Here is a 12,172-nt window from a genome sequence, read left to right on the forward strand (position 1 = left end):
TTAACCTTCTGAAGAGACCTAGAGTCCATGTGTGGCCTCAGTTCCACTCCTGACTCAATGCACAATCTCTGTGTGACTGCCCCCTGCCAGGGGCAGGAGCAGAGATTTCCCTTGGCCGGGGCTGGAGCCCTGGAGTGGCAGTGCCTGAACAGCACCTTACTGCCAACAGTACCAGCCTCGATGGCTGCCCCAGGGCGTGGCATTTGGCCCTGCACTTGCTGCAGGAGTCCCTGCCTGGGTTCCCTCCTGGCCAAACCTTTGCACCCATCTCAGAACCTGGGCAGTTACCAAGGGGGCCGCCTCAAGTGGTTGCCAGGGACCTGAGGCCATGGCTGCCCCAATTTTGGCTGCACGATGCTGATGTCAGAGTGGCCATTGTGACCCGTGCAAGCAAGGTCACAAAAGGGAAGGCTGGGCTCAGGCCGCGTGTCAGTGCGACCTGACAACGGGAGGAGAAGGCAGGGCAGGGACGCTGCTGCTCAGGGACCAGCGGAGCCCCACAGCTCGGGGCTCTGGGCCTGTGCTGCAGGCTCCCCTGCCTCTCCCTGCCCAGAATCAGCAGAGCAACAGCCAGAGCGGACTGCGGTGTTCCTCGAGGCGACAACGGGAGGAGAAGGCGGACAGGAGTAGGGCTCACGCAGGGCTCAGCAGGGAGTAGTGCCCTCGTGGCTCTGGGCCTGTTCTGCAAACTCCCCACACTCTTCTGTCTCCCAGACAGAGAGAGAACCAGCACCTGGAGGAGACTGTGACCTTTCTGGACAGGGACTCACCGCTGACGGCTGCCATGAGTGACAGCAAGCAGGAGGGCCCTGGTGCCAGGGAGCCAGGTGAGGGCAAAGCCGCCCTCCCAGAGCCGGGCCCAGGGGCTCCTGTGGCAGGCGTTGTGTGGGGCCCAGAGCAGAGGCAGGGGGAGGCAGGAGCTGCTCAGCCATGCCGCGGCTGGGAGCCTCCTTCCTCCCCAAGTGGGGCCCAACTGGGCCAGGGGGCAGCTCTTGGGACACCCGTGCCCACAATGGCCCCTGCTCTCCAAGGCCTCCAGCCCTGCCCATCAGCCAGGCAGGCAGGCAGGGACAGAGCAGCCCTTGGGGCCGATGCTGCTGCAGCCAAAGAGCCCCGCAGAGGTGCTCATGCCCGCTGCCATTGGCTCTGTGCCCTGCAGTGTGCATGCTGTGTCGCCGAGCAGAGGCTGATCTGGACATCTGCGGTGACAAACTGGAGAAGGGCGGACTCTGTGCCCACGTGTTCTGCCTGGTGAGTGGCTCCGGGAGCTCCATCCACCATTGCAATGGGCAGTTCCTGCCCCTCTCTCCTCATCTGCTCCTCCTCTCTGCTGCAGTTTTTTGCCACTCTACTTTTTCCTCAAGACAACGACCATGTTGGACTCATGGGATTTCTTCCTAGAGATATCCAAATTGCAGTGTGGAGGGCGGCACAAAAGGTGAGAGTCCGACGCAAGCAGGGAGATTTGTGCCAGGTGAGGTTTGCCAGAGCTTAGCCCAGACACTTGGAAGGAAAGGCCTGCCCTTCTGGCCAGTTGTGGGACAAAGTCTGGCTCCCAGCAGCTGCACAGAGGCTCTGGCACAGGAGCCCCCCTCCTCCACCAGACGGCTCTGTGGGCTGAGACCCAGCAGCGGCCACATCCTGCGCCCTGCCTGGAGCGCTGGGGCTGCCTGGGGAGGCCCCGAGGCTGCTGCTGATGGGGCTGCTTGGCTCTTTCCAGCGCTGCTGCGTCTGTGGCCAGAGCGGGGCAACCATCATGTGCTGCATGGAGGACTGTGACAGATGGTTCCACCTGCCCTGTGCCAAGGAGGGCAGCTGCATCACACAGTATATTCCATATTATAGGTACCTCCTCCCCACTCCGGGTCACCCCTGGCAGAAGATCCAACATTTCTCACTTTGCCCATCCATTTTCCTCCAGCTCCTTCTGCCCTGTGCACCGTCCAAAGCAGGACATTGAGGCAACTCCAGAGCCAGGCACCGATTGTCTCATCTGCATGGAGCTAGTGGAGGATAGAAAGACTTTCAGAACCCTGGTGTGCCCAGTGTGCAAAAGGGCCTGGTTCCACAGGGACTGCATCCAGGTAGGAACCCTCCCCTCAGCCCCAGGGCAAAGCAGGTGCTCAGCAGCACCAGGGCCTTGCTCACCCTGCTTCTGTTTGCCCTGCAGGGACAGGCCATGCGTTCTGGTGCTTTATACTTCCAGTGCCCCCTGTGCAGAGACCAGGAGGCATTCCCTGTCGAAATGTTCATCCTGGGGATCCGAATCCCCTTCAGGTTGGTGTCCTTCTGCCTGCCGCACAGGACAGGAGCTGCAAGGTCTGTGCTCTGCCAGGCCCTGCCATACCAGTCCTGTCCCTGCCCTGTCCTGTGAGTCTGGGCTTTAGCTTCACGCACGCCTTGGAAAAGTACGGGACAAAGAGCAGGGACAACCTGTACCTCCATGAGGGGAGGGCAGCAGAAACTCATCAGCTTTTCCTTTCTCCATCAGACAGCCAACATGGGAGGACAACCATGCCTATGCGTACCTAGGAGAGAGGCACAGGAGGTGCAATGCCAGGGATTGCCTTTACCTGGGAGGCAGGGAGGAGGCAGAGGAAGAGGGGTAAGTTGGGGAGCTGCACCTGAGGCTCTGCAGGGTAGCCGTGTCACTTCAAGGGCTCAAAGAGAAAAGAACTAGAAGAGCTTGGCCGGACAATCACTTTGTCCTCAGTGCCATAAACCCATTTGCTTCCCCAGGCCCTGGGAACTGCTCCTGTGCTCCTCCTGCGCTGCTGAGGGCACCCACAGGCGCTGCTCCGGCCTGAAAAACAGCGTACAGAGCTGGGAGTGTGACAGCTGTGCTGGTCTTGAAACGGGTATGAGGCAAAGCACCCGGTGTCCCTGGGCTGGGGGCAGTGCCCAGGCTGGGCCTGGCAGAGCCCGTCTGCTCCTGAAGGGCTGGGGTTCTGCTTTGGCCAGGCTTGCCTTGGGCCTGGGTGCTCTTTGACATTCCTGCTTGTCCTTACAGCCTCCAGGGATGAGCCAGAGCTCAATGGCCCCATCCCGACCAGTCAGTCAGGACTGGAGCCTGCTCACGGCTCCACAGAATCTGAGGCCATCAGCCCCAGCTCCCATGGCCCGGTGCCATCGGGGCTGGATCCCCAGGCTTCATCTGCAGAGACCAGCAGCCGCAGCAGCCAGCAACGCACAGCACGGCAGCAGTCTCTGCCATCTCCCTCGCTGGACACCAGCAGCCCCAGCAGAACAAGGTCAATGTACAGCAGCACCCCTGAGCTTGAGGACAGGGGCCATTCCAGACATACTGGGCCTGGCCGCGGGCGCACCCGCTCCCGCCAGCAAGGTCGGGCCCCAGATGGACCAGTCCGATCGAGGAGTCGCTGTGACATGTGCAGCATGACAAGACCAAGGACTGAGAGGCCCAGGCAAAGGGATACTCCGTCAGGGACGTCCCCCAGACGCAGCCGCTCCCACCTGCAGCGCAGAGCCTCAGATCAACCTCTCCGGTCCAGGAGTCGCCAGGACAGGAGCAGGAGGAGAGCAGCAAGCTCTGAGAGGCCCAGGCGCACGGGAACACCGTCAGAGAGTTCCCGTAGGAGCAACCGCTCCCACCAGAGGCATCGGGCCTCAACTGGGACCTCCAACAGCAGCACGTAGCCTCATCTTTTCTTTCTAGTGTACCTGTTTGCTGCTGGAAGTGAAGGTGAGAACGGTCAGTACAGGGACCTTACGATTTGCAGGTCTGTGAGAAAACTGTATTAGCTCTTGACATTTCTACTGGCAGGAAAGTAGTCTTGTGCTAAATCCCTTGATTTCTGTCTTACCGTGTATTAAGGGAAAAGTCACTTAAATGATCAGGCTAATTAAGAGGGATCCTTGTTCCGGCCGTTCGATTCCAAGCTGAGATGTTTCTCCGCTGCTCACTCTTGAAAGTGAACCTCTCCTTTATGGGCTTGGATACGGTTAGGGAGATGTTCAGAGCAAGGTGGCTCCTTGGGAAGCTGTCTTGGAAAGAACGTGCGCTGTTTTGCTATCCTGGAACAATCTCATTTCAGTAAAGCCAAAAGGAAAAAGAAAGAAGAGAGTGAGACACTGCCTCAAGTGTCTGAAGAAATCCATTACTGTATTGCTGCTGATTTAAAAGACTTGTTTGGAGCTTCAAAGAACAAACCAGAAAAGATTGTGGAAATACCCTGGGACAAAGAGGATGCGCAGGACCCTGCCCCCAGATGACCATTTGGGACCTTTGCCCGAGAACAACGCATCTCAGGAGTCGAGCGCGTTCAAGTTTTCCTTCTTTGGAGACACAGAGGAGCTGGGCATCAAAGAAGGTAACAGCAGGACCCTTCTCACAGTGCCATTTCTAAGGAAGAGCTTCTGGCAGGCACTGTAGAGCATTGTGGTGTAAAGAAGGTCAGGACTCAGGGGATTTTCCACAGAAGAAGACAGTAAGTAGGCAGAAGTATTTTGATCTTCATTTCTGCTTGCCAAGGCTGTGGTACATGAATGAGAGGTAACTCATGCTTGCATCTCAGGAATTCTGAAAGGCATGCTTTGAGAAGGCATTGGGGTTTTTGCTGAGCGGTGAAAAAGCTTGTTGTCATGCCCTGAATCTCTCAAACAGGGAGAAAGATGGCACACCAGTCATATCAAGTTTCAGAGAATCCAACAAGTTTTTAAAGGAAATGTGTGTTAATGGAGAGGGAGGAGCAAAATCCTGGAGTTGACCGCAAGATCCACAAACATTCTCTTTGTTACTGAATTCTATTCTAGGACCGATAGAAGAAGGAAACTGAATGACACATGATGGTTGGAATGTTCAAGCTGTAGATAAAATGAGGCCTTATGAAAAGAAAATGAAACAATATTAAATCGAGTCACAGTCCTGTAGGAGAGAAAAGAAACCATTTGAAGTTATCCAAAATATTTAAAAAAAACAATGCAAAAACGCAAAGCAATGAGCCCACCACACTTGTGCTGAATTCAGAAAGTATTCAGGGTCTTCTGAATGCAACGATCAAATGTTTAAGAATACAGCAGAGATCCCGAGAACAGAGTGGAAAATCCTGGAGCAGAGATGTTGCTCAGAAAATCTGGCAGAAGCAGATTCTGTCCTTCCTACATCTGTCTTCTCCACTGTAAGTATTTGTCTTGAAAGGAGGAATTCTTCCTGACAAGTGGAGGAATAATCTGGATGTGGCTTTGTTTCTTTTTTGGTGCTGTTATTGCAGAGTCTTGCAGACTCGGAACAATAAAGCCGGTAAAAGTCGCATGGCAAGAGGATTCACGTTTCCAAGACGGCAGCTCTGAGGGTGATGATGAGCCTGAGACGTGAGACACTGAAACGGACCAAGAAATGCAAGTTCCGTTTCTATTTGCTGTCTACTTGGCTGTAGTAGTTGGATGCTGTGGGAATATTAATAGCAGCACTCAGGGAATGGGAAACTGAGATTGCACACCTCTGAGCAGTGAAAGTCATCTTGGAAAACCATTTGTGCTGCCCAGAGTCAAAACTCCCAGCAGCCCATGTGATGTGAAGCTGAATATGAAAAGAGAGACGTTGAGTGCAAGAAATTAACGGGCTCATTTTGGTTTGACCAACTCCAAACTGAGTTTGGCCAGAAGCCAAAGACACAGTCAGTTTGCTGTTAAGAAGTTGTTTTTTTCCTAGAAGGCTCTATTTGGTTACTAGGGAATAAAGCTTTTCAATGTATACCATTTCTCTGAAGCACTACAGTTTTTACCTGCGTTCATGGAATTTGATAGTACAATTTTGGATGCTAAAATCCCTTTGTACTTGTCTAGGTTCGTTTCTTTACCACGCACACAAAGTGCTAGAGTTGTCTTCTTCTCCAAAGATGATGAACACCTAAGAGGTATGACAGCATTTCTTCACCCCCTCTTGTATTTTTTAAATTCGTCCCGGAATTCCATGAGGAGGATAAAAATGCTGCCTGGTTATGAATGTTTTCTAGTCAAATTTTGTCATCCTTACTTGTGCTCAAAAGTGTTGTAGAATCCCATGAGAGAATCTTGGTAAAATAAAGACCAAGCAGATTTCTGGCTTTCTTCTCTTTCAGATAATTGCCTAATAGGAATGTAGACTTTGAGACCTTACCAAAACATTAGCCATGTGAAAAGTTAATTAGACATTTTTAATAATTTCAGGTATTTATATAATGTTTAACTTTTTCCTGTCTTTCTGGAGGTACCACTAGGGATGTTGATGTTCCTGTCAGTCACATAGGTCCCTGTGGTGCTTTGTCCTAATGAATCTGGGGGTTTCTCTTCTGAATCCAGGGGATTTTGTATTTAGAAACAAAGAAAACAACAACCAAAGGAAACACACAGAATCCCCAAAAATTGCAGAGGCCAGCAAAACAATTGCTTGTTATATGTTTTGCAAAATAGTCTTAAGACAGGCTTAAATGGTGTGCATTTCTCGAGACTGATTCGATAACGCTGCAGAAATGTATTGCTGTGTTCATACAGTTCGTGCCCAGCACTCTTCCAGCCTCTCTGATTTGCAGGGGGTGTTAAAGTGGAGAGCTCAGTCCTTAGCAGGCCCCAGTTCTGGGGGAAGATGTGTGATCCTGGTGCTGAGCTTCTAATGAAACAGCGGCTATTTCACTGCAATTTAGACTGCAGCATGCTGAGGAAAACTGCTGCTGCCTTTCATTGTCCCGCAGACACCAGGCTGCAGGAGGGAACATTTCTGTTGGGAGACAACATCTGGTGGGGGGCAAGAGAACAGGAAGGATGAGAAGAATTGACTCCTGACTTTATTGCTGAGTTGCCCATGATTGTTAGAAGCAGCAGCACAATCGAAAATGTTTAAGCCTATTAATTGGTTCTTTTTTTTGCACAGAGGGCCCAGAGTTGTTTTGTAGATCAGTAGAGTTCAGTGAAGAAAAAGGGTTGGGAAGACCAATGTAGATTATTGCTTGAGGTGAGTATATAACATGTGTTCCCTGGGAACTGTAGGTGAAAGCTGAGCACAGGTAGGGAATGCAGGTATGAATGGGCATGCAGAATTAATTCAGGACCTGGAGAAGAGCCTGCAACTTTGCAACTCCCCAGGAACAAAAGTGTTTTAGCGTACCGGTGTGTATAACATCATGTTGTGTTGTCCAGGCAGGTAAACCACTACATCTTTGTATGTTACAGGAGCAGCTACTTAACTGTACGTCAAGGATGTATTTAAGAGAAGGAGTGAATTTAGAGACTTCTCCTAATAGTGGATTCAAAAACCTCTCTGAAGAATTTGTTAGATTTTGATTATTTCCCAGAAAGCCAAAGGAAGCTTAAGGATACGAAATAGAAAGTGTAAGGAAAGCAATAAACTTTTTACTGAATAGAAACGTGCCACGTTTGTTCCTTGAAGAAGTGGTCAAACAATGTTACTACCAAAATCCTTTCAAAGATCGAAGAGGAAAAAAAATTGGCAAATCCTGTTCGGCAGTGTTTCAAAGCTGGGGCTGATGGTCTTGGGTGCTGGGGAGCCACGGGAAGGCTCCAGTCCTGACTGTCCAGCCAGGCCGGGGCCATTGAGCTCCGGCTCATCCCTGGCAGCTCCAAGGGCAAGCAGGAATGTCAAAGGCGCCCCAGAGCCGGGCCAGGGCACACCTGGGCACTGGCCCCGGCTCTCCAGGAGTAGACAAGCTCTGCCAAGCCCGACCTGGGCACTGCCCGCAGCCCAGGGACACGCGGGTGCTTTGCCCAGAGCCGTGCCCATAGCAGCAGAGCTGTCACACCCCAGCTGGCTGTGGTGGGTGTGGGGCTCCAGCAGTGCCCGTGGGTGGGCTGGGCAGAGCATCAGCAGCAGCACAGGAGCTGGTGGCAGTGCTTGGGGAAGCACAGGGGTCAGCCTCTGCACGGCGACAGAGCATGCACGCTGCAGGCTGCAGGCTGCATCAACATCCATTGGCATAATGATGACTTCTTTTACTACGTACTTACTACAGAACTATGACAGAATGGAAGATTTCTTTTACTAACTCATGGCTAAGTACTCAGCTCTCTTTATGTGGAGTATTTGAGGGATAGCTGTACCAAATCCCATTATTAAATTCGTAGCACCAGACAAAGGAATACCTGACTGCTTTTTAAGAGTTGAACATACTTGCAAAATTACAAAGGTGACCCTTTTTAATGTCAAAACATTTAGTTGGTTTTCTAGTAGGTTTTTTCACCATCATCTTTCCTCTGATATCGTTGAGATTAATGTGAAGATTAACATTTAGAATGTTTTCAGTCTTCCCTTTCGTGCCCATTATCCTTTGGCACACCATTTTCCTTTCAACTCTATGGCTTCCCTCTGGTGTTTTAAATCAGGTGTAATATTTTGCTATTTCGTAGTGCCACTCCCTCGATCTACTGAAGAGGGCCAAGCAATGCCGGTCTGTCGGCAGGTCCCAGGCGTCGCTCCTGCCGGCGGCCCCGGGGCAGGAGCGGCCCCGGCAGTGCCATGGCAGGGCTTCCCTCAGGTGTCGGCACTGCCAGCCCGGCTCTGCCGGGGCGCTCCGGCAGTGCCACGGCAGGGCTTCCCTCAGGTGTCGGCACTGCCAGCCCGGCTCTGCCGGGGCGCTCCGGCAGTGCCACGGCGCACGGCAGCTCTGGCCCTGCAGCCTCGGCCAGCAGCAAGATCTGCGGGCCGGGACCCCGCAGCGGCCACACGCTTCTCCCAGAGCCCGAGGAACGCCCGCACGCTCCCCGCAGCGCGGCCGCAACGCGCTGAGGGAGCAGCGCCAGCTCGGCTCTGTGCGGAAGCCGCCTCGCCCCTCACACCCGCCCGCCCCTTCCCGCCCTCCGGCCCCCGGCGCTGTCATGGCGGCTCTCGCCCACCAGGCGGCGCCCTGAGCCCGGGAATGGCGCCGGGACCGTTCTGGCTCTCTGCAAGGCGCGGGCGCGGAGCTGCAGGAAACTGTGCGAGAGGTCCCATTTCCTGACGAAGAAAGGATGTCCTGTAACTTGAGCTTTGCACACTTTCAAACCCGATCAACAAGAAGAGACATTTAACGTGTGCCGCACATGGCAGCCTGCAAGCTCGGAGTGATGGTCAGGTGTTAGAAAAGCAAAGTACTTGTTGCTAGAATGGTCTTTGAAGACTCAGGCCTGGGCACGTTTCACTGATCTCAGACCCAGAGGGAAGCTGACAAAGCTTGGGAAGAAGGACGCCCACTGATTGAGGACGCAAAGGATGCACAATTTAGGGGCCATAAGGACATCTGTTAGAACTGCCAAGATAAGGAAAACACTCCTAAAGTCAACTCAGCAAACATGCTGAAATCAGCTCCAGCTGGGTAAAAAAGTGTGCTGTTTGCAGGCAACAGGACTTTGGCACCCAAATTACCCTGGGCCTGGCCGTGGGATGGTTCTGGTCGCCAGAACACACAAAAAGATGGCTCAGCGCAAGTGCTGGGCATTGTGCTTCAAGAACCCAGATGAAAAATCTGGTGAGGCTGTGCTGGATTCTCGTGTGGTATCTACCCCTTCTCTCTTCTTCTTCTCAACACATATTGTAAGCCTGACTAAAAAACCCTAGTTCGAGCCATGCTCACTGCCTTATTCTCAAAACTTGCAGCTGACTTAGAGGTTTAGTACCTTACAGAGCGGGTTTGAGGCCCTGGAGCTGGAGGGACAGACAAGTGATGAAGTGGGCAAGAGTCCTTCTGGAGCAGAGGGGGCACCTAGGGTAAGACAGCCAACACCATGTGTCGTGGCCACCTCTGTTCCGAAGGAAGGCAGGGTCCTTGCAGGCCCTTCCAAAAGCATCTCAAGGGAAGCTTTCCGTCTCGCCTGCCCTGTTTCCTTGACTTTATCTGAATCTTTCTCTCAAAGAAAGACAGTGTGAAATGCAAAGTTGTGTTTTGTGTCAGGTAAATAAATGTAACCTGTGTAATTGTAATTGTGAAATGTGTGGAACACAGCCATGGGACAGTTATAAAGATGAGTTCTAATAAACGACTGAGAAAAGCATGGAAAAAGACTTGTGAACCAATCTTTTGCTTGCAAATAACAATGATAAGTCTGTGGGATTCCTTAAAATCAGAAGGTTTTGGGCACATTGCAAAAGGCAGGCCTCAGAGACACCAGGATGGTGATTAGAGCTACGCAGTAGCTATAAGATTTGTCAGCAGAAAAATTATACAAGAAGTAGAAAGAAAGAACAAATAGAACAATAGTCTGTGTATTAACACTTGGATAGAATAACTTCCTAAGTTGCAGGAAAGTATATCTGGTGAGATATTAGGAAGGTCTAAGCTTAGTAACGGAGCTCTGTGCATTGTATCTTGAGGCTTACAAGCAAGTATTGTATTCAAAATAAGCAAGCATTGTTTTAACTAAAGGTACGTGTGCTTGTAGTGATTGCATAGAACTACTGTCAATATGCTTTTGCTTTGTGTGACTGGTCAAAGAGTTTATAAAGTAAGTTGTAACATTAAGTTCTTGGTCTGTTGCCTGGATGTGAGCTGCTGGCATCTTCCCATTGTCATAACCATGTAATGAGACTGATGCTAAAAAATAAACATATACCACAGCAGCCCAGTCCCGTTCATGATTTGGATGTATCCCCCAGCCGGCGATAAAGAACCTTTTGAAAACTGGCTAGGGCATCACAGCATTTTAGGAACATCCTTGAGACCCATCATGAGCCATCTCCTTGCTGAAGATAGGTGCTGTTTTTAAGCAGCATTTGATTACAGCAGGTCTGTTGACATCCATTTTGTGTAATCTAAAAATAGCTTGTTCAGCTAGGGAGTGAGGACATGCTCCCTACAGGTCCAGGAAGCCTGAGGTTATGGCTTTGCTATGTTCAGAAAGCATCTCTCTGCTTAGTTTTAATCCAGCTGGACTGAGTACAACTATACCCCAGTAGAAACAGAGTTTAGAGTGGGTTCACAAACTGAGCAAGTGTCCCAGCTTCCCAAGAGGTTTCTAAATCATGAAGCAGTCAAGTCTGGCCCTAGCCTGGATGCTATATTCAGTTCACTTTGCCTTTGCCTTTGTGATGTGACTGAGGAGTGAGAATACTCTTCAAACCAGAGCTACAGAATTCCCTTTTATTTCTAACCTGTTTTTATATGCTCTTATTTATTATGTACTTCTCAAGTATTGTTGCAATTCCCCAAAAAAGCACATCCTGTAATTTCCATGTGTAAGTGACTCCTGTGATGAAGGACTTGTGACTTCTTGGACAGTTACTGTTTGTAATTGCAGAAGAAATCTCCTATTCACCCCAAATAAATAGAGTTTTACTGCTATTTAAGCCCGACTTTCTGCTGAACACTTCCATATTAATGCTGGTTTTAAAGATGATACCTAAAGCTGTTAGGGTTGTTTTATTGATGGACCTGAATTAATGCAACATCCTTATTAACTCAGTCTTTTTAATTATACATTGGGAATTTTCTCCGTAGCTTGGCCTGCTATTTGGGATCATTCACTTTACTTCCCCTTTTTATGACCAAAGTGTATTCCTGAATCCCACGGGTCCTTCAGGATTTGCTCCAGCAAATCAGTTGTCAGGACATTAAAGTTGATAATTTTATTAAGTGTCTGGGGTTTTTTCCAAATTCATCATTGCTTTGCATTAGAGTAGGAGCTGAAGAGGTAGGATGTTAGCTTTTCCATTTCATAACTTAAAGCAGCAGGTATTTTTGCAGCACTTTTCCCCTAGGCTAGGGCACACCTTTCCAATACAAAGAGTTACCCCTGGGACAGGTGAGACTTTTAGACACTCAGGTACACTTTTGTCTGTGTTGATTTTAATACATGGGTGCCACACAAAGGGAAAATTTTCCTTATTTAAAAAGCAAAAATAATTCCTTGTAGTGGTATTTTAGTTGTAAACCCAAGGATTGTTTTTTTGAGAAGAGAGTTTAATTTCCTTTCTGCCTTCAGTTTAGTACCTTTTGAAATTGCCTCACCTTTGTTTCCCTGCTTTCCTTCTTACAGTGATGACGCACCTGAAAGGGATTTTTATTGGACAATACCCCAGCAGGGTTTGAACCATGATCTGTTGCTTTGGAAGCCAGAAGTTATAGAGGACAAGTTTGCTAGGCTTAGCATGAAACATTTGTGGACTACAATTTTCCTCCTGCACACAGCTCAATTTGAGAGATTTTTAGGATCTCGGGCAAACTTGTTACTGTTGTGAGCTTGAGGGGGG

The sequence above is a fragment of the Lonchura striata genome, chromosome 12 (genome assembly GCF_050655825.1).
Source record: "Lonchura striata isolate lonStrDom1 chromosome 12, ASM5065582v1, whole genome shotgun sequence".
Taxonomy (NCBI): domain Eukaryota; kingdom Metazoa; phylum Chordata; class Aves; order Passeriformes; family Estrildidae; genus Lonchura; species Lonchura striata.